This window comes from Numida meleagris, chromosome 13, assembly GCF_002078875.1.
Source record: "Numida meleagris isolate 19003 breed g44 Domestic line chromosome 13, NumMel1.0, whole genome shotgun sequence".
NCBI lineage: Eukaryota > Metazoa > Chordata > Aves > Galliformes > Numididae > Numida > Numida meleagris.
The window spans coordinates 936,055-947,834 of NC_034421.1; the positions used below are offsets into that span (position 1 = coordinate 936,055).

The 11,780-nt window shown below is 42.8% G+C and overlaps 1 protein-coding gene across 2 annotated transcripts in view; it reads right to left on the minus strand.

Moving 5' to 3' along the window:
• PLA2G10 (phospholipase A2 group X) overlaps positions 1 to 11,772 on the minus strand; it is a 25,612-nt gene extending 13,840 nt beyond the window's left edge. The window contains exons 1-2 of one of the 2 annotated variants that reach the window (XR_002443047.1): positions 3,312 to 11,415; positions 2,508 to 3,221 (exon numbers count right to left, since the gene is read on the minus strand). The gene's annotated coding sequence lies outside the window, so the exon portion shown is untranslated. Of the gene's footprint in view, positions 1 to 2,507; positions 3,222 to 3,311 lie in introns of those variants that run through there. The other variant, XR_002443048.1, reaches the window with a different exon arrangement.

Consider the following 11,780-nt stretch of genomic DNA (forward strand, 5'->3'; position numbering starts at 1 on the left):
CACAGCGTTCTTTTTTACATCAGGCTTTTTTTTTCAGTTTGGTTTGGTTCTGTTCCAGATTCTGCTCTCTCCTCAACTATAATGGCTACCAGCACAAAGTCCATCCTGTGCCTCCCATCACCCAGGGAAAGAACAGACTGCAGCTGCGTTCTTGGAGTACCATGTACATGTTGATGCAAAACTGTCCTTTTCTATGATATGGAAATATCATCTGTCTTTGAGCAAAGCCACAAACTAGCAGATTATGGGGAAGGATTCTATAAATAATTTCTGACTTTCTTAGCTCTTACATTTTGACAGCCATCTGTGTGTTCCAGAGGATTTTCTACACAGTATAAGTTCTAGGTTACAGCATTTGCACCCAGGAGAGACCCAGGCCCGCTTCTTGTGGATCCTAGGGCTACTTTTGATTTTTATACCTAGATATGAAGAGAGATAGCAATGCAACTCTTCCATTTATTTTCGTAAAACAAAACTTGAAAGCTCTAGCAGAGAAGAAGGATGGACGGAAGGATGTTTGCCTTGTTTTCTTTTATAGAGATTACATCAACTTGGGTTCTTGCAATGGCTGCTGTAATGACCAGGATGATGGGATCAAGTGAACTCTCACCAAGTTTGTGGGCGATAGCAAATTGGGGGGAGTGGCTGATACACTGGAGGGCAGGGCTGCTGTGCAGATGGACCTGGTCAGACTGGAAAAATGAGCTATCAGAGACCTCATAACGTTCAGCAGCTACAGAGCCCTGTACCTGGGCTGACACAACCCCACGCGGCAGGACGGGTTGGAAACTGTCTAGAGAGCAGCTTGGTAGAAGACCTAGGGGTCACAGTAGACGAGTCAACTGTGCGGCCATGCAAGCAAATGTGTCCAGCTGCATACTGGGCTGAGTACAGCAGGTAGTTTTGGAAGAAAATTACTTTTCCCATCTATTTGGCACCCATGAGACTACATCTGGAATACCGTCTATAGTTTTGGACTCCTAGTAGAAGACAAATGTTCATCTACTAAAGTGAGGCTAGTGAAGGCCACCGGACTGCTCAGGGAAGGAGAAGTTGATGGAGATGGGTTTGGCTAGCTTTAAGGATGATGACAGCGAGCGGGCTGTAGAGAAGGTGGAGCTTGGTTCTTCCCAGAGATGAACAATAGGCAAATGGTAATAAGCTGCAACATGGAAAATCTAATGAAATAAAACCTATCTATCTATATCTAATAAATATATCTATAGATGTACATAAGTATATATGCACATATACATATCTAACACTCTATCCTTGAAGTAACTCAACTGGACATAGCCCAAAGCAACCTGCTCTAATGGGACCTGCCCTAAGCAGAAAGCTGTACTACAGACTTGCAGAAGCCCCTTGCTACTTACGGTCATGTTTCTAAGAATTCATGATGTGAAATCAGATAGCTTCAAACTAGCAGTTCCATCTTACCAGGGAAAGAGACTCCTATACCACTTTTACTTTTGCCTAGGTTTTCCATGAAGCGGTGCCCAGTAGGCAGGGAAGGCAGTATGTCTACTCTATTGCAATAAGAAAATCATTGAAAATTAGTTTTGCATGTACCAAGAACTATGCTATGCAAATACAAAGTGGAAATAACACGTACTGATTTCAAAGAGACCTGGGACTTTGCCTGCTTTTATTGTTTGCATTGCTTTGCCATCAGAAGCAGCAGTGTCCTTTTCATAAAGAACTAATTTTCTACCTTTATAATTCACTGTTCTGAAATTCAATTTCTGTGCACTTGTTCTTGTTGCCCTTATTCAAATATTCTTCCAGTTCTGTTGTATTCTTACTGAGATGGGGGAAAACTGCAGAACTGTACACAGTAGCCAAGATGAAGGTAGTCTTTAGACTAAAAGAGACTGTGTAGGCTATATTCCATTGGGAGGGACGAGATACAAATACACCTTTTATCACTTTGTACAGCCCCTGCTTTATCTTTTTCTTTTTTCATTCAATCTCATTACTTGTTTTAAATTGCTTAAAAATCAAATGCAGATTTTTGTCTCATCTACGTATTCATCCACCTCTTGTTCTTCATCCTGTCAGTGGTGTAATGTCCCACTGCTCTGCCTGTATTACAGCTTTTTCTTTGTTCATGATATCTGCTTTCTCAGCTGTCAGGAATTTTATGGCACCCAGTAGAGGATAAAAACCCTAAGCCGTGTTTCCATCAGAAGAAAGGTAAGCACAAAGTAGCCCTTGTCTGTTCCAGCCTATGGAATCATAAACTCTTCCTTAGTTGTAGGAAAGAAGTGTTCTTAAACCTAACCTTCTAATTTTCTAGTTCTGTTTGGAATTCTTTAATGCCATAATAACGTTTTAATGTTGCACTAGTTATTTCCTCTCTCAGAAGGAAGAAAAGCTAAATCCTTATTAGTTTATGGTCCATGTACTCCCTAGGAAGGATTTGTGAGGAACAGATAATCATAGCTCGTTTCCAAGTCTTATTCAGAATGGGGGATCAAGGGGAGACATTCACAAATTCAATTATATAGCAATTCTAATTCAAATTTATTCTGAACAATATCATCCTGAGTTTTTTGGTTTAGATTTTCTCTTTCTGATAGCCACCAGGGAAAATAACTATATTAAGTAGACTTAAAATGTAAAGCAAAGTAGTTAATTATCTGTAATGATTTCATCCCTGATCCGAAGGAAGGGAGCGCACTTTCCTCTGACCAGAAATAACATAAGCATTAAATGACCACTTTTGTTCATATAGAGAAAGAAATATTTTTAATCATAGCACATACATGACACTTTTCTGTAATCGGCATAATGAGCTGATTACCCCACACCTGGGAGAACTGGAATTAGGTGGGTGCCTTTATGATCAACCTTTCCGCAGGCCGAAGGAAGAGGAGGAGCTAGAGGAACCCTAATTTTACTTTAAATACTGGACTTAGGGAGTCATGTGAGAACACCGAGAAGCACGATCCCTTAGGGAAGGGTCACCATCAAAACCCGAAGTGCAACTTCTTACTGGTAAACTGCTTTCTTTTTTCTTCTGTTCTTCTAATGTTGTGCTTCACAAAATCATCACTGTCTTGGCCTCTGCTCACATTCTTCTTGAACTTATTTGTCCTTTATTCAAATAGTTTAAGGCCAGATTGTCTCATCTGGCTTGTATGCCATAGGTCCCGAAATTTCTTGTACCAGCTCAAGTAATTTATTTGAGCAAGGCATATTTTGTATCTGTCTGGAGCCTGTAATTAAATATGGAGTCACACAGCTTTAGAAGATAAGGGACTTCCTGTTCTGTTAGCAGAACAACCCTTGTAACCTTTTTTTCCTACCTGGAAAAAATAGTTGAATCGCGAGTAGGCTCTGACTGGCTTGCAGTTAGATGGGACTATGCACATTTAAAGTTGGTAAAATTTTTTCTAGTGAAGATTAGAATGTCATAAACACAGTGTTCTTTCTTCTCTGCAAGGAAAAAAAAAGATTAATTCATTACAATATTTGTTAAAATAACTCAGGGAGCATTTCAGAAGAGAAAGGAATGACAATAAATTCAATACTAAACCGTATCAACTGACAGGCAGAGAAGCTTTAGGCTTGAAAACATGCAAATAAAGCCTGAACAGGATTTCCTGTGAGTTCATTTCTGTTCTCCGTTAAACCTGTGCATCTCTACTATCTCTAAAGGAAAATACAAACAAAGCCTCACTATCTAATACTAGAAATTCAACGGTTTACGGAATAAATTTTAATACCCTGGAAATTTTAATAATCCCTGGAATGTCTGTGTAGGTTTAAAAGCAGGCAGCTCAATTTGACAAATTCAAATAAGGAGACACAGGACAGCTGAAGCTCCATACAAAATTGGAGGGAAGGTGGACTGAACATAGGCCACTGCCTTACTTGTAGTGCTTTAGAGTTGGCTAGTGTGGCTTATTCTATTGAGATTAATAATGCTGTATTTCAAGAGACTTTAATGAAGCTGACATGCCTGAAATATACATGTACAGAGAAATCTCAGATAACAGACAACATTTCCTTTTAAACTAGCTTCTGACAACGATTTAGCATAATTATATATGCTCTGCACTGAGGTTTGGAAGAATGTTAACTCTCCTCTCCATGTCAAACCTCCTGTTGTATGCAGTCGGTGGGTGGGGTGCCACATTTTAGAGTATGGTTTTCCAGTTTAAAATAAAACCAACAGAACAACAAACCATCACAAACACAACAAAGAAAAACCAGCCATCTAAAGTTCATTTTGTTTGGGTCTTGGGGCATATAAGCTTAAAACTCAAATTTTGTGGAATTATGAGTGGTTAGAAACACAAAAGAGGCTTTATGACGCACCAGAAAAGAGCACAAAATCAATGTAAAAATGGTTAGCACAAAGGTGTGAGAGCACAACTTCCATGTCAACAGAATGGCTCCGTTACCCAAACGCACTGCTCCAGGTGTGCTGCACCTCCCCTTACTGAGCATACACCGCCCGCGTGCACTGCTGCTGCTGGGCAGGATCTTGCTCCTCCATCAGAGCCATTATTTGCAACTCACAGTTAACCTGGATTCTCTTCCACACCACCAGTTGAGAACTTTGTGAAATTAAATAGCATTAGGTAATTTTTATGGGACTCTTAACGCTTCTGAAAGTGCAAATATTTTGGAGCAATTTGTGTACACCAATATGCTTATGATCTGGCTTGCAGCAGAATCTATCAAACTGAGCAGTGGCAGCACCGTAACTTACACTTACTTCCCAGAAATCTTGAGCAGGATGCTGGGGACTACGGACCCTTTCAGATGAGTGAAAAAATGAGCCAACCTTATTTTCCCAGATAGGAATGAAGGGTGAATGCTACAAGTAAGTTTTATCTGCAAAGCGTGTATGGATGCGTTTGTAAGCCTGAGTCTTGGATGACTTCTTTACCTTTTAGGAGTAACAATGACAGCTAAGATCAGCTGACAAAGAGCTGCTTATGCTGTTTGCTGGAAGTGACATACTGGTCTATAGCTGGGCATTATGATGGCTGGATCTCTACGTAAAGGGCCTGAGCTTCCTCTGTAGCACATGAAAAAAGTTAGGGATAGGCAAGACCCAAAGTAATGGCTGAGGACTCACTATTTTTGCCAAGTTGATGTGATTAAGCAAGGCAATGCAGTGTAGCATTCAGCCATTTGGACCTAAGCCTGTAAAGAAGCAGACTGTTCCAATGTGCTAATAGCTTTCAGGATACCAGAGAGATAGTTGAAGAGTATTTGAAGATACTTAACCTACTTAGCTCACCTAGGAAAAGGATAATCTCATTGCCAGCCTTAAAGAAGTTTCAAGCAACTGTTGCCTCTATCCTTTGCGTTGAAAATGTGCAAAGAATTAGATTCTCTTTTTCAGTGACAGAAGCATAGCCAGCAACAGTCTAGCTTGTGATTAGGAGCTTTTACCTCCCCCATCTTCTTCACGGGCAAATTTAAACTGCATATACAAGCTGTGATAGAAAAGAGATCAATCAGTCTTATCAGTTATATTATAGTTCTCTAGTATTAAGCATCTGTTGTTGTTAACCCCTAAGTATAAAGCCAAGCAAACAGGCAGGACTAATAGAGATAGTAAATGGAGCAAAAGCGTCTCGACTACAGCGAGAACGTGTATTATCCCTTGAAGAAGGCACTTCCAGAGATTTGTGCTAACAGTGGATGCAGAGATGTTCTCTCTTCCAAAGGAAGTAATCTGGCATGCCTTACATCGTTAAATTAATCGGCACAGCCAGAGTTACAAAAAAGAAAATGATAAAATTAAGACCTGATGTAAACAGCTGAAGCTCACGATAATGGGTTAGCTCGTTACATCAGTGATGTAAATGTCGTATTAGCAAACAGGTCAGAAAATGGGCGTCATTTTTCCTCAGCTCAGTCTCCAATGTGCCTTTGTAATGCACAAACGAGTAAGACAATATTATAGAGAAAGTGGGAAATAACAAAATAATCGACTAAATTAAGTAGGCCTGTACATCTAAGCTTTCTTAGCCACAATAAATAATAAGAAAATAGTAGGAAACATTTGGATGTTTTTCCATTTTTAAACCACGTTCTCAAAGCTGTGTAACATTTTGGAAGGACATCTCAGCCAGGAACCTTGACTGTAATCACTCCTTGACTGCCTCCACCACCGAGAGCTGCTCAGTGACAGCAGAATCACGTCTTGGCTGGGGTGCCCGCACTGTCTGCAAAAAGGAAACGAACTGCAACTGAATATTGGTTGGTAGAGCACCAAGCTGTAAGCACAACTTGGCAACATGGCATTTGTGTAGGAAGATCTTCTTATGCTGTTCAGTTTAAGTCCAAGAATAACTAAATAATGATGTATAGATGCTTAAGAAAGAATAGACAAAGCTGCAAAACCAAACAAAAAATCCATCAGAACCTTTCTATTTCCGCAGAGACTAGCTAAATACTTTCTAGTACAGGGCATTCTGTTCCCACACAGCTTTCAAAAACAGAGTCTAGAGCAATATAGCTATGAAAACAAAGAAAGAAGTCCATCTTATTTTCAGGGGGCAAGTCTGTGTTCTGACCGACAGCTGCTGGAACTGACAGTGTACTACTTCATCAGCTTTGGTAAAGGAAAAAAAATGATTTTTCAGTCATGCACTCAGTTCAACAGCACGACATGCACACAACAGAACAGCCGAAATACCACAGGTGATGGCCCACATGCAGTACTGTGTTTTACATATATAAAGAATCCACCCCACCAACAAAAAAGTAGAAAAAACCCTAATATTGGCAATGTCTTTGCTGCGGATCCTCCTTTATACACTGGGCAGCTACTAACGCGCAATACGGCTGCTTCCGCTCAGAGCAACACTTGCCAGTTGTTGGGTATCCTAAATAAAGCAGGGCTGTGTCAGGCTGTGGCAGAAGTAACACAGCAGCAGCATGCTGGCACTGCAGAAAAACGGGTAAAAAAACCTATCCATCAACTACAGACTGATATTTAGGGTGGATTACATTAGACTATGCTTAATCCACACCTGATCATTTAAAATAAAAGGCAGTACTTTGTTTGGTTTAAGTCATTTGCATTTGGAAGAGAACTTCACGACTGAGTTTAGTTCGGTTTAATTCTGCAGGTGATTTAGTATGGCTTACCCGTTTCAGCCGGGCCAATTCAGTCTGGTGCTCCTGGAAGCAGCCCTGGATTTCCGACTGTTGTTTTATGTAAAGCTCTACCATGGACAATTATTTATACAACCGTATGAATATATTCTATGTTGGTGAATATTTCCTTGAGCAGTTAAAGCATATATTCACGTCTGACCCAAATTGACTGTTTTTACAGATGTTTAAAAAAATCTTTTTTGAAATTCCCTGTTTTGATTATTGAGGAAGAGAGATTTCTTCCCAAAATACAAGTGGCATTGGAATAACCCTATATTTACAAATGACTGCTTACGGAAAGAGCACAATGTCATTATGCCTAAATCTGACAGAATTCTAGGTCTGGGAAAGAGGCAAGGACTCTTTCAAAACAGCAAAACCGAAACATCTTAAGTGAATGCATTCCGGGAATTATCTCCACGCATAAATAACTTATTTAGGTCAGAAGTTCCTGTGAACTGTAATCCCAGTGTCAGGAGGTGTTTGATAAGGACTTTGGATGCTGCAGGTGAAGCAGTGCTCTGAAACACACGTATGTGCCTCCACCTATCCAACACTGGCCCTGGCAGCTCCATAACTCTCCTGCTCAGGGGGTTCTGAAGCGATTTACTTTTTAACATTTGAATTATAAAAATGAGTGTTATTGCTTTGTTTCCTCTTCTAAAATATGTTATGGAGCTCGAGACAAGTCCCTTTGCCTGTTTTATCAGCTTAGCAGGAAAAAAAAAGTCTGACCCTACTTTTGAAAGCAAGCTGCACTAATGTCTTCATTCCTATTTCCTTTAAGTCCCAATTCTTCATTAGTTCATCACTTTATTTAATTCAAAAAACTCTACGATTATTTTGTTAATTAAGCACTCAGTCACAAATCGTAGGTTATTATAATATTAGAAGCCATAGCTTAGGTTAACAGCAAGGAATGCATCTACTTGTAAGTAAAGCAGCACAGGAGAGATTCTTCTCGTTTCGTAACTACTGCTCAAAAATCTACAGTGTTCTCAGCCTGCAGCCCAAGTCGTGTCTCCTTTCAGACAGGACAAAGGGCTTGGAGGGCACTGCCAGCCACTGTCACAGCAATAAGGGTACATACATTTCACCAGCTGCACCTCAGAGTGCAGTCGAGGTGTTTTTGGAGTGCAGGATTCAGTTCTCTAGCTTAAAGACTTCCCTGAATAACTATGTAATGGGTTACCAACTCCATTCAAATTTCAGCCAGGAAAAAAAAATATAAAATCACAATTAGTCAGATTCACCTGAAGCTAATTACATAGATGTGATAGAATTGCAAAAAGCATCAGGATGGAAAACATAAATATTACTTAATAGTAGTGACAATCATACAGGGTTTTGGTCTTGCTTGCAGAGAATGATTCAAGATTACTGGGTAGGTACGGGAAAAATGCTCATGCTGACCTTTTGCTTTTGTTCTCAGGTTAGCTTCAGACAACAAACCTATTGCTCTGACTGCTGTGTTGGAACAGCAGCCACCAAGCTCCTTCAGCACGTCTATCTCCCATTCCACATGTGTTCTGACACCATCACCAATGCAGCTCAGTGCCACCTCAGGCTAACACAAGCAACTAACGCGAGTAGAACAATTTAGAATGTGCCTAGTAAAATATTAAACCATTTCTGTTGTTGCCATCACGATGCCACACACTGCCACTTCTGCGGCGTAAGCTGCTGTCTAGCTCTCCTTTCTCTCTTGCATATTCTTTTTGGACATCTGCTCCACTTGAGTGGTGGCAATTTCAGGACACTGTTCAAAGTGCATTTTTTCTGTTGGCAGCGCAGCTGTTTGCATGGCTGCAAGGTGAACCAGATCAGGGAATCTTTCAGTTGAAACACAGCTGCTGTTTTGCCCGTCTATCAATTCTGTTTCACCGTACACCCACATGAATTCTTGCACTCACAAGAAGGGGGCAAGAGAGGTGTAGGAACATGAGAAGCGTTTACGATGGAGAAGCTGCACCACCACTTCTATTGCCAAATTCCAAACACGGCCTAAAAACATCCCATTTCTGAAATGAAAAAGAAGTTGGTTTAGCTGTTGCCATGTTTGAATTTGACATAAAAATAACAAAAAGGAATTGCTCCTTTTTTCAAGACACCCTGCAAATAATGGGACATGGGTAACAACATCTGTTGTTCAGGTTCTTTCTTTCAAGAATTTATAGGAACTTTTATCAGAGACATTCTCCTAACTAAATGGCATCTAAACTTAAAATGTAGAATGTATGACAACAAAGATTCAAACTGAAGATGACAACATCTCCCTGGGATTTTAAAATAAACACTTCAGAAACAACAGCAAAAAAGATAAGTGCAATGATTTGTATTATGATTTCCCCAGAGACTGCCCTGTAGTCCCTTACTTTATCTATTTTTCAGCTTGAAACATGGACTATTCAATTTATTTATTTTTAGCTAGGTTCTTGGTCACTCTTACGAAAGCAACTAAAATACACATTTCTGACTAACAATTCTACTGCAGTGCTTAAGCTGATCAAAGAACACCGAAGCACAGAAAAGCTCTGTATCTTCTACTTACATCTTGTATGTGAAGTTTTTCCGTTTCTGTCAAATATTATTTACCTAGATTGTTTGTTCAAAATCATCAGTACGAAGAATAATGAAACATCTCTTAAACCGGGCTTCGAGAAGACACAAGGGTAGCTCTCCAAGGCAGCAACAACCAGATTTTCTAGCTGGCCTTACTGATGTTCTAGCCAGGTACTGAAGTCTTTTCTTACTGATACAGAAACGCATTGTTTCTAAATTCCCTTACAAGGGTCTTTTAACCTCTCTCACAAGCAACAATACTCAAGTTCTGTTTTTCATCTCAGTATAATTCCATCAGCAATTGAAACTGTCAAAAATAAGAAGTTTATGTAGGCTGCCATAAATACTATAAATGAAAGGTAATCAGTTTATGTAACAGGAGTAATTACCACCTGTTAACTCACGACAATAAGTTAGCACAAGATGGCTGAAGCATAACTACTAGTCTGCTCCTCTGAGTAGTTAATTACTAAATCGTATAAATAATTTAAGCAAATGAAGGAAGATAATTGCAATACCCACTTCCAACCTAATTTATATAAAAGCTAAATGTATTATTTCCACAAAAAAATGTATTTTTTGTCAGCCATTTAAGGTACGTTGCCACGCTCTCGAGGTGTTCTGCACACCCGGAATGCAGCGCTGACAGCGGGACTCCCAGCTCCAGCTCTAGCAGCGCCAAGCCACATGCTGCTGAGCTGCTTCATACGGGACAATTCGTTAAAAAAACGGAACAGTTCGTTCAGCAATCTCTTCTGACGCATTTGTTTTGCTCCTTAAGTATTTGATAGGCTGGGTATTCTCATAGGCTTTTCTGTCTTTAAGTTCACCTCATGCCATTTTCGGGCGCACTTCTGCCATCCGCACCCCTGAAGCACTGCCGCATTACTCAGCCCGGCCGCGGGGTTTGCAGCGAGCTGTCCGGCAGCGGTGAGCGACATGTGCGTGATTTGTGCAACGCGTACACACCGAAGGGATGAACGGCTGGGACTCGTGTCAGCACGCGGCTGCCAGCTGAGGGCTGAGCAAGGCTCTGCTGCTCGGGCCGAGGACGAGCGCCTTCCTACACCGCTCAGAGCAAACGAAGGCAGCGCGGAATGGACAAGGCTTACCGCGTCAGGGCCCGCGACCCGTGTAATCGCTGCACCGCGCACATTTCGCTTTGCCTTGTTTCTCTCACCGTCCTTTAGTACCCGCGGTAAAACCACAACCCTGGTTTTGCCTTTGCGCTCGCAGGACTTCTTGGAAACTTCATTCCATAGACGCGTCCTTAAGCGCTAACGGTTCAGCGTCCGACTGCCGCCACCCCCGCCTCGCTGAGGCACGGAGCCGCCGGGAGCGCCTCAGGGCGCGAGGAGCCCGCCCGCCGCGTGCCCGTCAGTCCCGATGCCCGGCAGCGCAGCGCGGGGCGCGCTCCCTCACCGCCCGCCTGCTCGCGTTATGCGCTAGAAGTTTCGTAAGAACGCTTTGTCGGGCTCCGGCACGAGCGGGCAGAAGATACAACGAGTCCTCGACTTCACGCTCATCCCGGCCGAGCAAAGCAGACGCCCTGGGACCATCCCGCTGAGCGCGCAGCCCGCCTGCCGGGCCCGTCTCCGCCGCCCGCTCGGCTCACAGCGCATGCGCGGTGCCCACACGCAGGGCGGGGACGTGCAGCAGCCCGCCCGGCCGGAGCATGCGCAGAACAGAGACACCAGCTCGCGGGCCCTCGCGCGTAGTGACGTCGCACGCCGGAGAGGGAGGGTGACGTCACTGGGCGCGAGGGCTCCCGTGGGGCGCTGCGGGCCGCCTTCTTACGTCAGGCTGCTTCCGGGAGAACTGAGGGGAGGCTTAAAGGCCCCTGCGTTGGCCCACCCAGAGCTCCTACTGTAGGCAGCGGCAGCTGTCGTGCCCCGCCCGCGGCGCGGGGGTGTCCGCGCAGCCCGGGACACGGAGAGGCTCGAGGCCGAGCCGCACCGTACCGACGGCCAAGTGCAGACGACGGCGGGAGGCCGCTAAACGCTCAGCCAATCAGTAGCAAAGGGCTTCCCACAGCCACCAATCAAAAGTGCAGGTTTCCAAAACAAGAGCGATGAGCCAATGGAAAA